The sequence below is a fragment of the Trachypithecus francoisi genome, unplaced genomic scaffold (genome assembly GCF_009764315.1).
Source record: "Trachypithecus francoisi isolate TF-2019V2 unplaced genomic scaffold, Tfra_2.0 Contig01665, whole genome shotgun sequence".
Lineage (NCBI taxonomy): Eukaryota > Metazoa > Chordata > Mammalia > Primates > Cercopithecidae > Trachypithecus > Trachypithecus francoisi.
This window is the reverse complement of record NW_022681447.1, coordinates 488983-509454: the sequence shown is the minus strand read 5'-3', so window position 1 is coordinate 509454 and position 20472 is coordinate 488983. Positions and strand designations below refer to the sequence as shown.

At 44.6% G+C, this 20472-nt stretch overlaps 1 protein-coding gene across 17 annotated transcripts in view; it reads right to left on the bottom strand.

Annotated features, from left to right (window-relative positions):
- TOM1L2 (target of myb1 like 2 membrane trafficking protein) overlaps nt 1–20472 on the bottom strand; it is a 133731-nt gene that overhangs the window by 74049 nt on the left and 39210 nt on the right. The window contains exon 1 of one of the 17 annotated variants that reach the window (XM_033196603.1): nt 1127–1348. The exons of 15 other annotated variants lie outside the window; for them this stretch is intronic. The gene's annotated coding sequence lies outside the window, so the exon portion shown is untranslated. Of the gene's footprint in view, nt 1–1126; nt 1349–20472 lie in introns of those variants that run through there. One more of the 17 variants, XM_033196612.1, reaches the window with a different exon arrangement.

The following is a 20472-nucleotide window of genomic DNA, read 5'->3' as shown; positions in this document are numbered from 1 at the left end:
TTTTTTTTTTTTTTTTTTTTGAGACGGAGTCCTGCTCTGTCACCCAGGCTGGAGTGCAGTGGCCGGATCTCAGCTCACTGCAAGCTCCGCCTCCCGGGTTTACACCATTCTCCTGCCTCAGCCTCCTGAGTAGCTGGGACTACAGGTGCCCGCCACCTCGCCTAGCTAGTTTTTTGTATTTTTTAGTAGAGACGGGGTTTCACCATGTTAGCCAGGATGGTCTCGATCTCCTGACCTCGTGATCCGCCCGTCTCGGCCTCCCAAAGTGCTGGGATTACAGGCTTGAGCCACCGCGCCCAGCCAGGATGTTTTTCCATATATTTATGTCTTCTTTAATTTCCTTCAGCAATGTTTTACAGTTTTCAGTGCACAATTTTTTGCTGGCTTGGTTAATTCCTAGGTATTTTATTCTTTTAGAGGCTAGTGTAAATGGAATTGTTTTCTTAATTTTCTTTTCAGATTGTTCATTGTTAATGTGTATAAAAGAAACACAACTGATTTTTGAATGTTGATTTTGTAACCTGCAGCTTTGGTAAATTTATGATATTTGTTCTAGGAGTTTTGTGTGTGTGTGTGTGTGTGTGTGTGTGTGTGTGGTGTCTTCAAGGTTTTCTACATGTAAAGTCATGTCATCAGGGGACAGAGATAATTTTATTCCTTCCTTTCCCATTTAGATGCCTTTTATTTCTTTTTCTTCCCTAACTGCTCTGGCTACAATTTCCAATACCATGTTGAATAGAAGTGATGAAAGGCAGTATTGTTGTGCCTATATATAGTTTTACAAAACACAGCCATACACCATGAGAGCAAACAAAGCTGAAGAGAAGACCCCTTTGAGTCCTTATTCCATAAAAAATTGCAAGAGGGTAAAAACAGGAACCATATCAGGATCCGCAGGTCTTTGCAAGCCCCGAGAAAGTCACCTCAGACTTCTCCAGTCTGGAAAGCCTTCTCTCCAGCCTATCTGCCCATATCTAGCTCCCATCCAATGTCCTCTCCAGAGTCTTCTTTGCTGCCGCCCACAAGAGAGGCCATCTGATGGGCTCCAGCACCTGATGGTACAGTTCACACAAGGACTGAGCCTTCAACACCATTCTAATGTTCTGAGAACTTTTTCAAATCTTACCGGCTTAATGAGTCATAAGTACCTTCTTGGCCCCCAACCTAAACTGGAAGCTGCTTGGAGGCAGGACATCTTCATGTCGAGAAGGCCTGACCTTATGCTGATGAGGGCCCTTTAGAAGTAAAATGATGACTGTAAATCCTTTCGAGGCCACCGGGTGACAGGCACTGGGCAGTCTGGTGAGATGACAGCTGGGTTCCCAGCTGTCCCCGGTTCTCCCTTCAGACTTAGAAGTAGGAGAAATATGCATCATAATGGAGTCTAGGAACAGGCAGTGTGAACTCAGATTCTGGTGAGTTCTAGTTCCGCCAGTTACTGTGTGACTCCAGGCAATAACCTGACCTCTCCAAGCCTTTTGGACTTCTGTAAAATGCTGCAATAATAGCACTCTCTCACACAGTGACTGTTAAAGGAGACTAAATAATACAGAAAACACCTGACAGAGCCTCTAATACAGAAGACCTTTCCTTGCTGTTACTTCTATCCTTACTACAGCTCTTCTGAAAGGAGCTCTGCCAGCGCCCTCCCCTTGCAACGCCCTCCTCTCCCATTCCCGTGTCACCACTGCCACCTACAGGTAAACAGTCATCCACAAGTTACACCCATCAGATTCAATAACCTGGGAGCTCTAGCTTTTCGGATTTCTGGGTTACTGAGCCAGGAAGACCTCCATGCTTCCAGAAGGAAGCCCCCAAACTTGGGTTGCCCCACCTGCAGGGTAAAGGAGCAGCCACACCACAATTTCCTTAAGAATCCAAATGTTGGCGGGCGCGGTGGCTCAAGCTGTAATCCCAGCACTTGGGAGGCCGAGACGGGCGGATCACGAGGTCAGAAGATCAAGACCATCCTGGCTAACATGGTGAAACCCCGTCTCTACTAAAAATACAAAAAAACTAGCCGGGCGACGTGGCGGGCGCCTGTAGTCCCAGCTACTCGGGAGGCTGAGGCAGGAGAATGGCGTGAACCGGGAGGCGGAGCTTGCAGTGAGCTGAGATCCGGCCACTGCACTCCAGCCTGGGCGGCAGAGCGAGACTCCGTCTCAAAAAAAAAAAAAACAAAAACAAAAACAAAAAACAAAAGAATCCAAATGTTAAAACTCCAAGAGGTCTTAGAGACCATCTAGTAAAAAGATTCCCCATAAGTTCACATTTCCTGGACCCCAGGAAGTGGGGCATGAGGGAGGAGGGGCCACGGTGTTGTTGCAAGCTCCTTATGGGCAGTTTCTTGCTCTCAAAGCGACCACTGAACCACTGGTCTCAAGTCTTCAAGGAAATGGCTGTCAGTCCTCTCACCAAAAAAATGGAGAAACAGAAGAGAGAATTGCTTATTTGGTTTGAGCCAGGCTCTTGACAGACATTACCTCATTTAACCCTACCATCCCCCCCCCGCCCCCAAGTAGGTTCTCTCTCTAATAGGAAGTAAATGAAGCCTAGTGGGGTGACTAGCCCCACAGTGTGCAGACAGGAGGTAGCAATACTGCCAACCACATGACCCAGGTCTTCCTGGTAAGCCTGGCCTTGGACCCTGATCCATCCTCAGGTAGAGGGTCACAGGGCAAAGAAGACCCTGGCCTCCACAATAGATGGTCCAGAGTGTTGGATGCAGCCCACCCTCCTGATTTTTAGGTGAAGGCTAAAGACCCTGGGCTAAGAAGTATAAAGAAGAGTGCTGGTGAAAGTGTCAAGTTAAATTAGATGCTGGGTCACTTTATTCTCTTATTCTTTTTTTAATTAATAAATATTTTATTTTGGAATAATTTTAGATTTACTGAAGAACTGCAAAGATAGAACAGAGTTCCCACTTGCTCTTCTTGCCGTTTCTGCTAATGTTCACTTTTTTTTTTTTTTTTTGAGATGGAGTCTCGCTCTGTTTCCCAGGCTGGAGTGCAGTGGCGCAATCTCAGCTCACCACAACCTCTGCCTCCCAGATTCAATCAATTCTCCAGCCTTAGTCTCCCAAGTAGCTGGGACTACAGGCGTCTGCCACCACACCGGATAATTTTTACATTTTTAGTAGAGACGGGGTTTCACAATGTTGGCCTGGCTCGTCTTGAACTCCTGACATTGTGATCTGCCCGCCTTGGCCTCCCAAACTGCTGGGATTACAGGAGTGAGCTGCTGCGCCCGGCTTTTTTTCTTTTTTTTTCTTTTTTTTTTTTTTTGAGATGGAGTATCACCCTATCACCCAGGCTGGAGTACAGTGGTGCGACCCCAGCTTACTGCAACCTCCGCCTCCTGGGTTCAAGCAATTCTCCTGCCTCAGCCTCCTGAGTAGCTGGGATTACAGGCGCCTGTCACCACGCCCAGCTAATTTTTGTCTTTTTAGTAGAGATGGGGGTTTCACCAAGTTTGGCCAGGCTGGTCTCAAACTCCTGACCTGAGGTGATCCACCTGCCTCGGTCTCCCAAAGTGCTGGGATTACAGGCGTGAGCCACCATGCCTGGCAGTTCACATCTTACATAACCATTGTACACAGGCCAAAACGAAAAAGTTAACATTGATATAGTACTATTAACTGAACTCCAGATGTTAATTTGGATTTCTCCAGTTTTTCCACTAATGTCCTTTTTCTGCTCATGATCTGATCCAGAATACCACACTGCATTTTGTTTTCCTCTTTTTGAAACCTTCTGTGTTCTTTAAAGACCAACAAACTCGCAAACTCCCCAACTTATTCTCCTGTCTGGAGAGCTCAGTTCTAAAGGACAGCTCTGTGTGAGCCCCAATTCCACACCCTGGCCTCATTAGGGCACCACATCCTCCCACTCCCCAAACAAAGGAACCCTTCAGGCCAGCCAAACAACAGAGAAAACAGAAGCTTGTTAGCCACACAGGCCCGAGGCTGCTGACCCAAGTTCTTTTTTAACTGGAATTCCCTTGAGGGGGATCCACAGATTTAAAATGCATTTGGGGTGTGCTCTCTAGAAGCAGAGCCACTGGTATTTGATGTATTCCGTTCTTTGTACTTAATGGAATAACTTACGTGTGAGTCAGTGTGTGAGAGTAGCTGGGGGAAGAAGCCAATTTAGGGCAGGGATGGAAATGGGCCATGGGGGAGGAGGGGCCTCTGCAGGAGCCAGCCAGGCCCCAGGATGGTGCCAGGCTTGGGGAAGAGGGGGCTGTGGCCAGCTTGTCCCAGCCTAGCAGACTGTGCAGTAATGTCAGACAGTTGGTGTTGGCTGGGAGGATCAAAGGTCCTCTGGGACCTTGTGCTCAGGTTACAGCTTCTGCTTAAAGCAGAGCAGATAAAGGGAAAGTGGGGGCAGGCGTGTAGGGGGTTGGGATTCACCTGTCCTGTCTTCCTCTCGGCCTCTTCGTGCAGTCTGCTTTGCTGCCAATTTATTCTTCCCCAGAGCGCCTCTCAGGGGCTGTTCCCCTTGCCCTCATGCCCACCATTCACCACCATCACTCTCAGAGAAGAGAGGAGGTGTGCCTGAGAATTTCACAGTGTGCCGCACTGTCACAAGCCCTTTTTTGAGCTTCCTCCCGATGACAGAGACACACCCCAGAGATATGAATGCCTCTCCTTGGGAATGATTATCCAAAGACTTCCCAGATCAATTTAAAAACTTTAACTGTGAGGCCTCTCTCTGCCAGACTGGGATGGAAAGAAGCAAGATGGAGCCCCTACTCTCAATGTGCTCCCCAGGAGAGACCTGCAGACAGACAGCCAGGACACAGGGCACAGACCTGAGGCTGAACAGGGGAGCAGAGGGGACTATGAAAGCTAAGAAACAGGCCTGGTACAATGAAAGAGCAGGAATTTGAAGAAAGAAGAACATCATAGGCTGTGCAAACGGCCTCCCAGGGCCAGGGCCTCAGTGAAGGGGAGCGGTGAGAGGAGGCCAGCTCTGGGGAGTCCTTTCATTTTCTCTAAGGAGTCTGGGCTTTCCATAGGAGGCAACATGGGGCTTTTCAACAGGAGTGACAAGAATATTTATGTCTGAGACAGATCGCTCTGGTAACAGCATGGGGGCTGTACTGGAGTGGAGAGACTGCAGGCAGGAAGCAGGGGGCAGGTTATCACAACTGCTCAGTGAAAAAAGGAGACAGGACAGCATGTTGGTCAAGGTCATGGCTTTGAATCTGGGGACTGGGGGTCAGTCTTGGCTCTCTCTGACCTGGCGCACATTTCTCACGCTCCCTGAATTTCATCCATAAAACTGGCAAAACAGTTGTACCTCCTCACAGGGTGTGGTAAGATCAAATAAGTTAGTGATGTAAGACACGAAACAGAGACCCTGGAACATAGTGGGCGCAATAAACATGAACCACAATTCTTAACTTGTGTATTCTGTGGACTGCATCTTAGGAAAGACGAAATTCCAGCGGGGAAGCAGAAGGGGAGGGTGACTGTCTCCAGTGCTTTTAGTGCAGCCTCCAGGTGGAAAAGTGAAGTGGCCACCTTAACTCCCTCCTGGAGTGTGAGCAGAGAGGACCACGACAAGGCTGCAATCTGTTGGCCAGGTACCAACTAGCCTGTGAGGCCAACCAGGGACCACAGGCATCACCAGGAACAAGGCTATAAAAAGGCCTCAAAGAGTGATTACAAAATTCTAAGCCAGGAGAAAGACTCCCAAAAGTTTCCCAAGGCTCATACCTGTTGTGCTTATTAAAGCCACAGTGCTGGCCAGGTGCAGTGGTTCACGCCTGTAATCCCAGCACTCTGGAAGGCCAAGGCAGGCAGGTGGCCTGAGGTCAGGAGTTTGAGACCAGCCTGGCCAACATGGTGAAACCCCATCTCTACTAAAAAAATACAAAAATTAGCCAGGCACGATGGTGTGCACCTGTAATCCCAGCTACTCGGGAGGCTGAGGCAGGATAATTGCTTGAACCCAGGAGGAGAGGTTGCAGTGAGCCAAGATGGTGCCACTGTACTCCAGCCTGGGCAACAGAGCAAGACTCTGTCTCAAAACACACACACACACACACACACACACACACACACACACAAAAGGGAAAAAAAGATAGAAATGACTACATATTGTATGATTCCATTTATATAAAATGTCCAGAACAGGCAAATCTATAGAAACAGAAAATAGATTAGTGATTGCCTAGGGTTGGAAGGGCCGGAGGAAATGGGGACTGATTGCTAATGGGTACAGAATGATGAAAATGTTCTAAAACTGATTGTGGTAATGGCTGAACAACTCTGTAAATACAATGTTTTTTTAAAAAAAACTCCATGACTATACTAAAAACCACTGACTTGTACATTGTAAATGGGTGAATTGCATGGCATATGAATTATATCTCAATAAAGCTGTTGAAAATGGGAGAAAAGCTACTAGGAATGTGTTCAATGTAGTATTATTTAAAATCCTTGGCTGGGTGCAGTGGCTCAAGCCTGTAATCCTAGCACTTTGGGAGGCTCAAGCAGGAGGACCACTTAAGCCCAGGAGTTTGAGACCTGAGCAACATAAACCTTGCCTCCACAAAAAATACAAAATTAGCCAGGCATGGTGGCACATGCCTGTGGTCCCAGCTATTTGGGAGACTGAGATGGGAGTATTGCTTCAGCCCGGGAGACTGAGGCTGCAGCAAACCGTGATCACACCACTGCACTCCAGCCTGAGTGACAGAGTGAGACCCTGCCTCAAAAATAAAATAAAATTCTTAAAACTTTTCAAATATAAAATAAAAAGATTATTAAATATAATATATTGATTCCACTGAATATTATATAGCTATTGATATAGTTTGGATATTTGTCCCCACCCAAATTTTTTTTTTTTTTTTTTTTTTGAGACGGAGTCTCACTCTGTCGCCCAGGCTGGAGTGCAGTGGCGCGATCTCCACTCACTGCAAACTCCGCCTCCCAGGTTCACACCATTCTCCTGCCTCAGCCTCCTGTGTAGCTGGGACTACAGGCGCACGCCACTGCGCCCGGCTAATTTTTGTATTTTTAGTAGAGACAGGGTTTCACTGTGTTAGCCAGGATGGTCTCGATCTCCTGACCTCGTGATCCGCCTGTCTCGGCCTCCCAAAGTGCTGGGATTACAGGCGTGAGCCACCACGCCCGGCTCCCCACCCAAATTTTATGTTGAATTGTAGTTCCCAATGCTGGAGGTGGGGCCTGCTGGGCAGATCCTTCATGGCTTGGTGCTGTCTTTGTGATAGCTCTTGCAATATCTGGTCATTTAAAAGTGTGTGGCACTTCCTCCTCCACTCTTTCTCTCTGTCTCTTGTTCCTGTTTTCACCATGTGAGATGCCTACTCTCCCTTCCCCTTCTGCCATGAAAAAGCTTCCTGAAGCCTCTCCAGTAGCAGCTGCCAGTACTATGCTTCCTATACAGCCTGCAAAACTACGAGCCAAATAAACCTCTTTTATAAATTACCTAGTCTCAAGTATTTCTTTATGGCAATGCAAGAACAACCTAATACAGCCATTATAAGTAATAATTCTTAAAACCATATGGAAACATTTTGTAATGATGTAAGAAAAAAACAATACACAAAATTGCTTTTTTAAAAAAACATGCATATGGATAACGCCTGGAAGATAAATGGGAAAAAAAATTTGGCTTAAAGGCAAATTTAAAAATTTTTTTCTGTTATTACTGTTATAAAAAGAAGGAAAGGGGATATTATACTGCAAAAAACTAAGAAAGAAAGTAGCAAACTAATAACCAAAACTAAAAGCGAGTTATTTAATTCTTCCATCAAAAATAGCTAGGTATAGCCCAGGCACAATGGCTCATGCCTCTAATCCCAGCACTTTGCCACACTGAGGTGGGAGGATCTCTTGCGCTCATGAGTTCAAGACCAGCCTGGGCAACAGAGTGAGACCTCACCTCATGTCTACCAAAAAAAGAAAAAAAAAAAAAATTAGCCAGATGTAGTAATGCATGCCTATAGTCCCAGCTACTTGGGAGGCTGAGGTAGGAAGATCGCTTGAGCCCAGGAGATGGAGGCTGCAGTAAGCTATGATGGTGCCACTGCACTCCAGCCTGGGTGACACAGTGAGACCCTGTCTCAAAAAAAAAAAAAAAAAAGCTAGGTATAGGCTATAGGTTAGTCATGGTGCCTCATGCCCATAATCCCAGCACTTTAGGAGGCCAAGGCAGGAAGACCACTTGAGCCTAGGAATTCAAAACCAGGCTGGGTAACACAGCAAAACCTTTCCTCTACCAAAAATTTTAAAATTAGCAGGGCTCCGTGGCACACACCTATAGTCCCAGGTACTCCAGAGACTGAGGTGAGAGGATCACCTGAGCACAGGATGTCGAGGCTGCAGTGAGTTATGATCATGCCACTGTATTCCAGTCTGGGGGACAGAGTAAGACTCTGTCTCTTGAAAAAAAAAAAAAAAAAAAGCTAGGTACAAGCTTTAAGGCTGGCCTTAAAGTAAGCCTCGTTATTGAATATACAGACTAAGGATATACAGACTAAGGATAAAAGCCTGGCAACCCCAATATCTCTGAAAAATAAAAGGCATTATATTCTGACCAGGCCTCCCTGCTAACTCTTGCTTGTCCCAAAGGAGGTACCTAGGGTGCCCAGCTAGTTAAGGAGGACCAAAGTGAGAGCCAGTAGCCAGTCTGGACTGGCACAAGGGGAGATGCAGACATAAATGTACACATGTGATTCACATTCCAAAGCCAAATATAATAGGGTTCTAGATCATCTGGGAAATGACTCCTATTCATCAACATAGAAAGGTCAGGAATATCAACAGTGAGAACAAACAGGGAATGTTACATTTAAATGTAACCATATTTGGGCCTGGTGCTGCGGCTCATGCCTATAATCCCAGCACTTTTGGAGGCTGAGGTGGGCGGACTGCTTGACCTCAGGAGTTCAAGACCAGCCAACATGGTGAAACCCCATCTTTACAAAATATACAAAAATTAGCTGGGCCTGGTAGCACACACCTGTAATCCCAGCTACTCGGGGGGATGAGACACAGGAATCGCTTGAACCTGGGAGGCAGAGGTTGCAGTGAGCAAAGATGACCACTGCACTCCAGCCTGGGTGACAGAGAGGGACTCTGTCTCAAAAAAAAAAAAAAAGAAAAAGAAAAAGAAATGTAACCATATTTAAATATGAAGAAGAGCCCCAACACAAGCATGTATTCCTGCTTATACAATAGTCAGGGCTAAAAGACTTATCACACACAGGTTGTGTAACTTATTAATGACAATGTGACTTTAAACAGTAGTTCTAACTGGGTCACCTTGAATAATACGAAACAAAGCTTGCCAAGGGAAACATGCAAATAAGATCAAAATCCAATAGGGAACAGGCATTTTCCTAGCTTTCTGGATTTTTACTGTAGAAAAATAAACATAGTATCTATCCAGTTTCTTTAGCACTAAAAAAACCAACAGCATGATACTGCATTCTTCAATGGGGGTGGAGTCCAAAGGGACAGGCCTGACAGTATTTTCAGCACGTTGCACCGAGTCAAGCTGGTATGTGGATAAAGCAGCACAGCTGGGTTTACCACGTGAGTAATGGGCAGAGAGAACCTACCACCCTGTGTGGCGCAAACCACATGAGGCCAGCTGCACAGGCTGTGGAGAGAGGCCTCTCTTTATCCCTTCCTCTTTCCCTCCATCTCTTTCTGAGGCCAGGACCTCCATGCAGACCTTTCTTGATAAAGAACTCAATCTCAAAGTGATCCATCAAGTGAAACATTCCCTGAAGAACATGGTGGAGCAAATAAACATTTGACCTCATGAGAACGGCCACAGAAAACACTAGGGAATCTTAAACCGTCAATTGGATGACTAGATATTTTATGATATTAAGGATTATGATTAATTTATTTTAGATATGATAATAAGCTGTCGGCTATACTTTTTTTTTTTTTTTTTTCCGAGACAGGATCTTACTCAGTTACTCAGGCTGGAATGCAGTGGCACAATCTTGGCTCACTGCAGCCTCAACCTCCCAGTCTCAAGCAATCCTCCCACCTCAGCCTCCTGAGTAGCGGGGACAACAGGCATGTGCCACCACACCTGGCTAATTTTTGTATTTGTGGTAGAGCCAGGGTTTCACCATGTTACCCAGGCCTCCCAAAGTGTTGGGATTACAGGCATGAACCACCACATGCAGCCAGCTATATTTTTAAAAAGATTCCTTATCTTTTAGAAATGCATACTCAGGTATTCATAGATGAAATTATATGATGTCCGGTATTTACTGAAAAATAATTCAGGATAAAAGTGTGTGGGGCTATGGATGAACCAAAACTGCCATGAATTGATAACTGTAGAAGCTCGATGATGAGTATGTGGGGGTTCATTATAGTAGTCTTTTTCCTTTTGTATATGTTTGAAATTTCCTTAACAAAAAAAAATCAGTAGGAGACGGCATAAAACCATTCATAACTTTGACCCGGCAATAGCCCCCTAAGGAAATAAGTAAGGGGGAAGGGGAGAGCTGATTCTGCAAAGATGCATAATTGAGAAAAACACTGCTGCTCCCAACAAACGAGAAGATGGTTAAGCAATGAGGGTACATCAATAAGGCAAAAATGCTACGTGGCTTTTTAAAATGATAAATACTCCAGCCTAGTCGCTAAGTGGAAATCGGTATAGGAATGCTAAGTGGAAAACAGGCAGGATAAAATATTATGTGCATACTAATCACACAAGGTAAAAATGCGTGCTCAATAATGGAAAGGGTCAAAAGAGAATACAGAAGGCGACATCCTCCCTTTAACACTCAGCTCGTTGCCTCCTCTCAGTGAGGGCCCCAGACCGCCCCCACGTGAGCATGCACACACCAGATGAATTAATTGCTCTCTTCTGAGATCTCACAGTCCTCACTTGCTGAGTCTCATCCAGCCCTTATTGCTTGTGTAATGGTTCCTCATGGACCTGCCTTTCTTGATGGATCATGAATTCTACCAGCACACAGTAGGTATTCAATGTGCGTCAAACAGAATAGAACATAAAGAGCTGCTGTCTGTGTCTCAGGATTTTTTTTTTTCTTTAGAGCTATTCCCACCCTCAGTAGCCATTCAGGAAAGGCATTCCTCAGTATCAGAGAACAATGCTTCCATTTCTGATTCACAAAGTGCTTCTGCTACGTGGGTTTATGAAGCCAGCAAGGCAAAACAAAATCAAGCAGACTTCCTGTCTAGATCCTTGCTGGACCACACAGAAAAATCCCATTTTGTTTTGCAAGCTTGTAACAAGTCTCATTGCTATGGTTCCTAATACCAAGTCTGAAGATTCCCCAAGTACTGCTGTGAGAACGGGCCTTTCCTTAGCTACTTAAAAATGCTGCACGGCTGCTCTCTGTGGCTGGCACTATAGTGAAGGGTAAGAGCCAGAATGCAGTCAGGACTGTGGCCGCTCAGCATCAGGCTGAGAAGTCAAGAACTGCCCACCTAGACAGAAGTGGGCAGCAGCACAGCCTGGGCCATGCTCCACCCAGTCTGAATGTTTCTCCATCTCTTCTGCTTAGAGCTGCTTTGAGCAGCAGGCTTTGGGTGGGTGAGAGGGGTTGATAGGGATATTCAAGAATGTCAGAGGCCGGGCGTGGTGGCTCACGCCTGTAATCCAGCACTTTGGGAGGCCAAGGTGGGTGGATCACCTGAGGTCGGGAGTTCAAGACCAGCCTGACCAATGTGGAAAAACCCCATCTCTACTAAAATACTAAATTAGCCAGGCGTGGTAGCACGTGCCTGTAATCTTAGCAGCTACTCGGGAGGCTGAGGCAGAAGAATCGCTTGAACCCGGGAAGCGGAGGTTGCAGTGAGCCGAGATCGTGCCACTGAACTCCAGCCTGGGCGACAACAGCAAAACTCCATCTCAAAAAAAAAAAAAAAAAAAAAAATGTCAGGAAGAAATCCATAGACTGTCATTTTTCAGAGCAGTAGTTTACTTTTTGGATAAGATGTTAAAGAAAGAATTCATTCCCTTTGAAAATCTGATAAGACCTTTCCAGAGAATTACACACATAATTCTGTACACACTTTCAACGGGTTATTCACCAATCCCTGGCCTCAGTCAGATACCACTCCTGCCCTAGAGCTTTAGCTGTGGCTGTTAATATGAACACTTAGACAAGTTAAACATAACATGAATTTCCACAACAGCAAGGCAGCTGCGATGAGTGAGGTACTACAGAGAGTGAGTGACAGTTCTGTCGGCGGGGCTGTCTCTGCGTCTTCACGAAGACCACTAGCAGAGATACAGAGCCCATGCCTGGGCACACAGAGGAAGGCAAGAGCACCATGGTTAAGACACTCCATTCCAAAAACAAAACAAAAAAGACACTTCATTCTAGTTCTTCAGAAATGAGACTGCCAAGCCTGAAGTCCTTAAGAGCAACAGACCACGAGACAGCCTCTTTTTGTTGGACGGAATGCTGACACTACTCATTATGCAGAGTCATTTTGCTGAGTGTTGCCTTAAGTGCTCCAGAAAGCGGGGTATAGAGAATTACCAACATACAAACTTTAGCCCATTCTTCTAACAAAAACCAAAAAATTGGTCCAGATGGTCTTAGGAAATGACCAAATTAGAGACTCTTGTAAAAGTGGTTAAAAAAAAGGGGGTCTGGGAATGTGTAGGACCTAACTTGGAACTTGGTAGGCACAAGGAGGACTGCAGAGACCCTCACGGTAGACACATACCTGGCAGGCCCCTCCTGACACTTGGGGCTCCTAAGTCTGACTTATTCCACCTCTTGTTCAATAGATAAAATACCCTTCCCAGCAGCCTCTTGCAAACAGCTCATCAATATGCCATGAAAATATTTTGAAACAAGCTTTAGTCACATCACTGCCCTGTTCCAGCCCTTTATTATCTTTCCCTGTGATGGTACAAGAAGGGTATGTTCCATCTACTTCCAAAAGGAATTTAGGGTAATTCTAGTAATAATTTATACCCAAGACAAATAAAACAAGAAGGCTGAAAACCAAATGAAATAAAAGAAGAAATGTTTTACCAAGAATCAGAGAGATAAGACAGTTATTGCAACTAGACACTAATTAGGCCTGTGCTTCCTGGTGGCCTGGGCAAGAAGGGAAAGACAATAAGTTTCCATAGTCCTGCCTTGCCGATTAAAGGCAGAATAAAAGGCATTCCACTAGGAGGGTTTAGGAGGGTTTTTTTTTTTTTCCCTAACAGTAAGTTTTGAGATTTATTGCAGTCACTCATATTAAGGAATAATGAATAGCATAATATGAAATGTCTTCAACAAGTTTTATATAAAATATAAAATGTTCTTCCTGTAACTTAGCCTAGTATTAACTGCTCTTTACAATTTGTCCCAGTTACTTTTGCAGCCTCTTTTCCTACTTTGCCCCATCCCATCCCCACAAAGAACTACACATTCAATCAAACCAGACTCCTTTTTCCAAGAACACATCGCCACCTTTTCGTTATTACCTATTTTTACTCACCCTATCCTCTTTAAATCCTGCCTCTTTTACACAGATTTCTCCAATTCTCCAATCAAAAGAGGTCTCATTCTACCACTCATCCCATGCCCCTGTACTGCCAAGCAAGGCAGAGCACTGACAAGGCAAAGTTATACAGAGGTGGCAGCAAGATCTTTGGAGTCACGCCAGTTGAGCTCAAATCTGATTCTGCTGCTTATATGCTGTATGATCCTAACCAAATAAGTAAATGTCTCTGAGCCTCAGTTTCCACATCTATAGAACAGAAACAGGGCCTGGCCCATAGAAGTCCTCAGGAGAACTGGGGGGCAATAGCTGGCATAACAGAGACTTGGGTATCTGTCTTCTCTCCCCCTCCTCCATACAAAAGGAGCTCCTTGAAAGGCAATACAACGAAGGTCTCCCAGAAGACCTTAAACACGAGGGGACCTCAAAAATGGAGTTGCAGAGTTATCTAAAAGCCTCACTGTTTGGAATTACATCAGAGAGTCTGACATGCAGTAGCTTCATGCCAGATCCAGGTCCAAAACACAAAGCTCCTAACTCCTGGGCCAAACTTTACACATGTGACACTGTTAGCCCCCGGGGAGTCTCAACACACTGACTTCCTATTTCACACAATAACGATGCTCTTCCTTGTCAGAAAATCATTCTTATCATACAGGTCTCCAAATACCCATGCAAATCACATTATTATAACCTGAGGTGGCCACCTTACCCAAAGATCCCATCAAGGGGAGCTGGGGTGTGTTTAATTGTTATGAATGTATATCACTGACCAATGCCTTGATGAACTATAGATAAAATCTATCAGCCCTTGATGGCTAATTTGGTATAACATGAATATTGTGAGTTCTAATAACTCACAGGAGACTATTCTGGTACTTACCAGCTATATGTCTTCCACACTCATAAAACAACCATAATTACCTTTCACGGGTGAGATGTTCTAGTAATTCTTAAGTGACTCAACCCTAGAAAATCTATGGAAAAAGCTAATTTCAAAGAATTTTTGTTTTGAAAGTAAAAGACAAGACCAAGAACTTATGAGCATGTTTTTTATTTTATTATTCTTATTATTTTATTTTTATTTTTTGTAGAGACAGAGTCTTGGTATTTTGCCCAGGTTGGTCTCAAACTCCTGGCTTCAAGCAATCCTCCTGCCTTAGCCTTCCAAAGTTCTGGGATTACAGATATGAGTTACCATGCCCAGCCCTCTTTTCTAACAGACATGCCAGAAAACATACGTCCCTTTGTTTCCTGGGGATAGATGCATTACGGTAATACTGTCCCTGGACAGCAGTGTAAAACTGTTTCACCAACAGCTGAATCTTCTATTTTAGAAGTTTCCCTCAGAAGTAGCATGGCTGTATTGTTGGGGGAAAACCAGGCCTCTCTGGAGCAGGCACGGGATGTGGTGGGGAATGTACTTTGGAACCAGACAGAACTACATGCAAATATTACTTTTAAATATTGGGGTAAGTTGTTTCAACTCCTTGGGTCTTAATGTTCTTATCTATAAAATGGAGTTAACACTATTAATAAATATGGAAATGGTTCTCCCATTTTATTGTGCACCCGAATCATCTGGAGAGTTTGTTAAAAATATAGCTACATGAGTCCCATCCCCAAAGATTCAAAGACTCTGTTTCAGTGCATCTGATGTGGGGCCTAGAAATCTGTGGGGATTTAAATTATTTTTCATTTTTAATTGCACAATATGTAAATACATTTCCCCCTTGTAAAATATTAAAACATTACCTTATCAGTTATGATTGCATTCAGCTGCAAGCAATTAAAAAACTAACAGTCGTTTAAACAGATGGGGGTTATTTTTCTCAGGGAACAAGAAGAAATCTAGAAGCAGGCAGTATAGAGCTGGAGTGGATTTATGGAATCCACTAAAGGATTCCATAAAGGACCCAGGAACTTTTTGTCTTCTTCCTCTGCCATCCTTGGCCTGAGGCTTCCCTCCTTTCCATCCTTCCAGCTGCAAGGCACCACTGCTCTACCTGGCAGTCTATAAAGCAGGCAGGAAGAACGTGAAAGGGCCAAAGGACTTTGCCATCTTATTTATGAAGAGGTGCTCTCCCCAGGAGCTCCTGCCTCTTGTTCATAGGTCAGAGTTGTGCCATACAGTCACCCCTAGCTGCAAGGGAAACTGAGTAAGAGAATGTTTTAGCTGGGCACATACACACTCCAAACAAAATCAAGGCTCCATCAGTAAAGGAGAAATGAGGAACGGGTATTGGGAGCCTGTGGAACAGTGTCTGCTGCAATTACAGATGAGGTTCATGTTCCCTTGGGGCCTCTTTCCCTTGACTCCCATCAATCCTGGCCTCATGGGCATTTCACCAAGCTCCCCAGGAGGTTCTGATGCCCCCTAAGCATCATTTTGAGGGCCACCACCACACTTACGGTACTTATGTAGAGGTCTAGATCTGGCTTTAAAGCGTTTAGCCTGGTGGAGCCATAATAGGTGTCTGATGGATATTTACTCTCATCCTCTTTCCTTCCCCTACAAGTCACCTAGAAAACCCACTCTTGTTTGTTACAACCACAACTCAAGTTTGCCCTAAATGGCCTTGCTCAGCATCCATCACTGGGGTGTGAAAAATTATTGGTTTATTTGATAAATCAAATCCATCCTTCAAAAGATGACGATCTGCCACCCTTGACAATATTTAAAGAATGTGACTTGGGCCCAAAACATGGCTGAAGCATGAGACCCTGCCTGAGATGACAGTATCATCCCACAAGGTGACTCACTGCCTGGAAAGGCTTGCCCCCAGTCTGCAGACACATTTAGATACTAGGTTAGGGAAAAAAAATCTGAGTAGGCAAGTGTGTATCACACATTAAGTGGGGGGAAAATAAAGATACAAACTAGTATATTTTTTATATTTTATACTATATACAGTTTTATATTAAAAGTGTATACCTGGCTGGGCATGGTAGCCATTTCCAAAGTGCTGCAATCCCAGCACTTTGGGAGGCCAAGGTGGAGAACTGCTTAAGTCCAGGAGTTTGAGACCAGCTTGGGCAACATAGTCAGACTTTGTCTCTACAAAAACAATGTTAAAATTAGCCAGATATGGTGGTATGCTTCTGTAGTATCAGCTACTTGGGAGGCTGAGGGAGGGTATCACTTGAGCCCAGGGGGTCAAGTCTGCAGTGAGCTATGATCATGTCATTAAACTCCAGCCAGGGAGACAGAGTGAAACCCTGTCTCAAAAATAAAAACCACACAAAAAAACAGTATACACCTAGGCAAAGGAACAAAGCCTGAAAGGCTAGCCCCTGATATGATAACAATGGTAAACATCTTAGTGAGAGTAATTATGTCTTACTCTGTTTTGTTTTGTTTAGGGGGATCATTTCTAAAATTTTTCTCCTAAACATACATATTTATTTTGTAACAAGATTTATGATTTTTAAAAATGTGTCAACCTATACAGCCATCAGAAATAACAATATGTGATATCTCATCTTATCTGGTCTTTGGGTAAAATTAAAAGACAAATAAGAATGGCAGCCAAAGCAAGGGCATGACTGTGTATGCAGGGCACAGTGTCAAGGCCACTGCCTACAATGGTAGTGTTTTAACAATCTGAAACCATTCAGATTTAACAGGGGAAAACACTTCAGAATGAAACACAGGCTCCAGGTCCCTGCGATTTCCTAATCGAGAAGCTGCAAAGAGAAATGCGGGTTCATTACTCAGCCACCGTGCTGCACTCAGCTATCCTGCACATAGCAATTAGAGTGGAACTCAGGGCACCATGTGCACTGCATACAAAGCCAGCCACCCTCTGGGAGGAACCAAAATGCGCAAGACCCCGCAGCATAGCAAGCAGCCAGCTATTAAGAAAAGTTTTTCCAATTGGTACATTCTCGGCAAACTCTTGCCTGCAATTTCCTCAGGAAGCCTCTGTGGCTATCAAACAAGCAAACTAATAAATACATTAATAGGCAAGATCTACAAGCTGGATGCTGTTAACTTTGGGGAGGCAGCTGAACTATGAGTCAGGTCTAGGGAGGTAACTTCATACTGAAGGCTCTATTCTCTATACATCTTTCTACTCTAGCAAATGCTTATAATCTGTTGGCAAATAACAGCCTTACCTGAGCTTCTTCTGAAACAAAGATGCCCCCAGTTGCTAAGAACTGGATTTAAATTGGGCTTGCTGTATTCTGAACCTCTTCCTCCGAATCTGAATGGCAGAAAAGTGACCTCCATATCCTCTTACTGCTCTTTCTTGTCAGTAGACCTTGAGCATGCTGAGCTGTGCTTTCCAAGGTCCTGGTAACTGTGATCTAGGAGATAGCTTAGAGGACTGGAGAAAGCAGAGGATGGTGTACCTGGAAGCCTCAATCCTGGTCCCAGGGACCCAGGGCAAATCACCTCCTCCCTGGGTCTCTATGGGATCCAATGCAAAGCTGAATTATACACCTGATTATACCATCTCTAAAGTCCAACGATGATGCCATAATGCTCCAAGAGCCGTTAGGACATAAGGAGCCAGGTCACAAGTGATGAAATACAGTTGGCAAATCAACATAAAAATATTCAACCTCAGCAGGAATTACAGAAATGAAAACTGAAGTGAAATGCACTTCCACCTATCAATTTAGCAAATTCTGAGGAACGACGCACACTGGTGGTGCCTGCCTTGTGCAACAGTCTGAACTGGTCTCCCAGAAGGGAGGTCTTCCCCTCCTGTCCCACCCAATCCATCCTCCACCCAGCAGCTAGAGTGACTTTTCTGGAATGCAAATCTCATCATGTCACTGGCCTGCTTGTAGCTCCTTTATGGTTTCCCACTGCTGTTAGACAAAGTCTACATTCTGTCTCTTGGCCTCGCTTGCTCCTGCCCTGCCTTCCTCTGCAGCCCATCTTTCCACCCTCCCTTCAGCCTCTGGCCTTAGCTCCCCCAGGCCTGTGCCCTTCAGCAGCTCTGGGTTTTCACACATTCTGTTCTCTCTGCCTGGATATATAGGACAGTCTCTCCCCACCATCCTATCTGCTTCTACTCTTGTTAACATTTAACACCTTCAGAATGTGGCCTAAAACCCTTCTTCCAGGAAGCTTTCCCCAACCCTGTTCCACACACTAGTGCTCCTGCCCCAACCTGGGCCAGGTTAGGTGGGGTCTCCATAAAAATGAAGCATATGTAAAGCAGTATAAATTTTTTGGAGAAAAAGAGACTTAAAAATAAGCATACCCTTTGACATAGTAATTCTATTTAAAGGACTTTATTATACATAAATAATCTAAAATGCAGACAAAGATATAAACCCTAAGATGTTTATCACTACATTAATTATAATAGCAAGAAAAAAAGAAAATAAATAATCTAAATGTCCAACATTAGGGGAATGGTAAAGTGAAATGCAATGTATTCATCCACATAAGGGAATATTATGTAGTCATTTAATAATGATATTTATAAGCTGTTTTTTAATTAAAAATGCTTATTCTATATTAAGTGGGAAAAACAGGGCACAAAATTGTACTTATAGCATTATTTCTGCAAAGAAAAATGTTTTAATAATACAGAGAGAAAATACGCCAAAATGTTTATAGTAGTAACCTTTGTGTAGTAGGATAATGAATATTTTTCTCTACTTTTCTACATTGCTTCCTGCTTTCAAATTTTCAGGGGAAAAAGGCTTTTTAACAGTCTAAGTTCAACCTCTTTGATTCTTCCACATTGTTCTAAAGCTGCCTCATACCATGAGGTCTCAGAGTTGAACTGGCCTCTTGCACCCTGCCGTGCTGGCCTCCCACGATCGTTCTACTTAGGGTCTCCTGACCCATAGCATGTTGTGACAAATGCCAGGGGAGCAGAAAGAAGGCTGGAGGCCATCTGTCCCTGCAGCCCCAAAGGATAAAGGAGAGCAATGCCTAGCAAATTGTCCCTACTCCAGTGGTACATATTCCAGAGTTATCTGGCAGGCTATTCAACATGAGCCCTTCCTCCCACAGAAGTGATAATCATAAAAGCCTAATGAATTCCCTCCTCCAGCTTTGTAACAAGCATTCTACTATAATCCTATTCAAGGAACACTGACATTTTTATTTTTATCTTTGTTCACAGTCAACCAATAAGGAAATGGTAGCCTGTGTGTCAATATCCACCCCGATGAATAACCAGCTATGATCAATGCCTCACACCTGGGTCCCATCAGGCTCGGATTAGGGGAATTTCACAGGTAAGAATGGTGAGGGCCAAAGATCTGTAGCAAATGAGAGCTGGCACATATGAACCAGATGAAACAAAGGTTCTTTCCTGCCTTTTTGTGTCACCAGTGGGGGAGGGCCTTTCCCAGTGATTGAGGACCCCAAGTCATGCAGGCTTTGCGTCACCTGCTGGTATCATGGGCTCTCAGCTCATAAGCAGCTTTCTAAGGCTGACAAACTGCTCAGCAATGACACACAGCCCACATGCTACAGTCTCTTTTCCTGCAGGCTGTAGGAATGAGAAAGTGCAAGAATAAATGGCACTAAATAATGCAGGGGTGAACACCACTCACGCAAGAGCATAACAAAGGACATTTGAGAGAGCTGCACAGTGGAGGGGGGCATGTGGAAAGGTTAGCACTCCACACTGGGCTCCAAATCATAGCTCTTAAGCTTAAAGACAGCTCCCGCATTGGTCTCCTTCATGTCTCACCAGTCCACCTGCATCTGACACTGCCTAATAGAGAATTACACTCCATTCCTGCCACTCACAGAAAGGTCTCCACTGATGTCCACACAAAGGCTTGGCTGGGATTTTGCCATACGGTGGCTCTGCTTTGGAGGGCTCTCTCCAGAACACAATGCCACCAAGAGCAGAGACCTCCCTCTGTGTTCCTCCCTCACACCCAGCATGGTGCAATGGGAAGAAGAGAGGACCCAGGACCGGCAGGTAGAAATGAGAGGGAGGCAGAGTTAGATCAAATTAAGCAAGTCCTTTTCATTTAACTGGAGAAGAGACCAA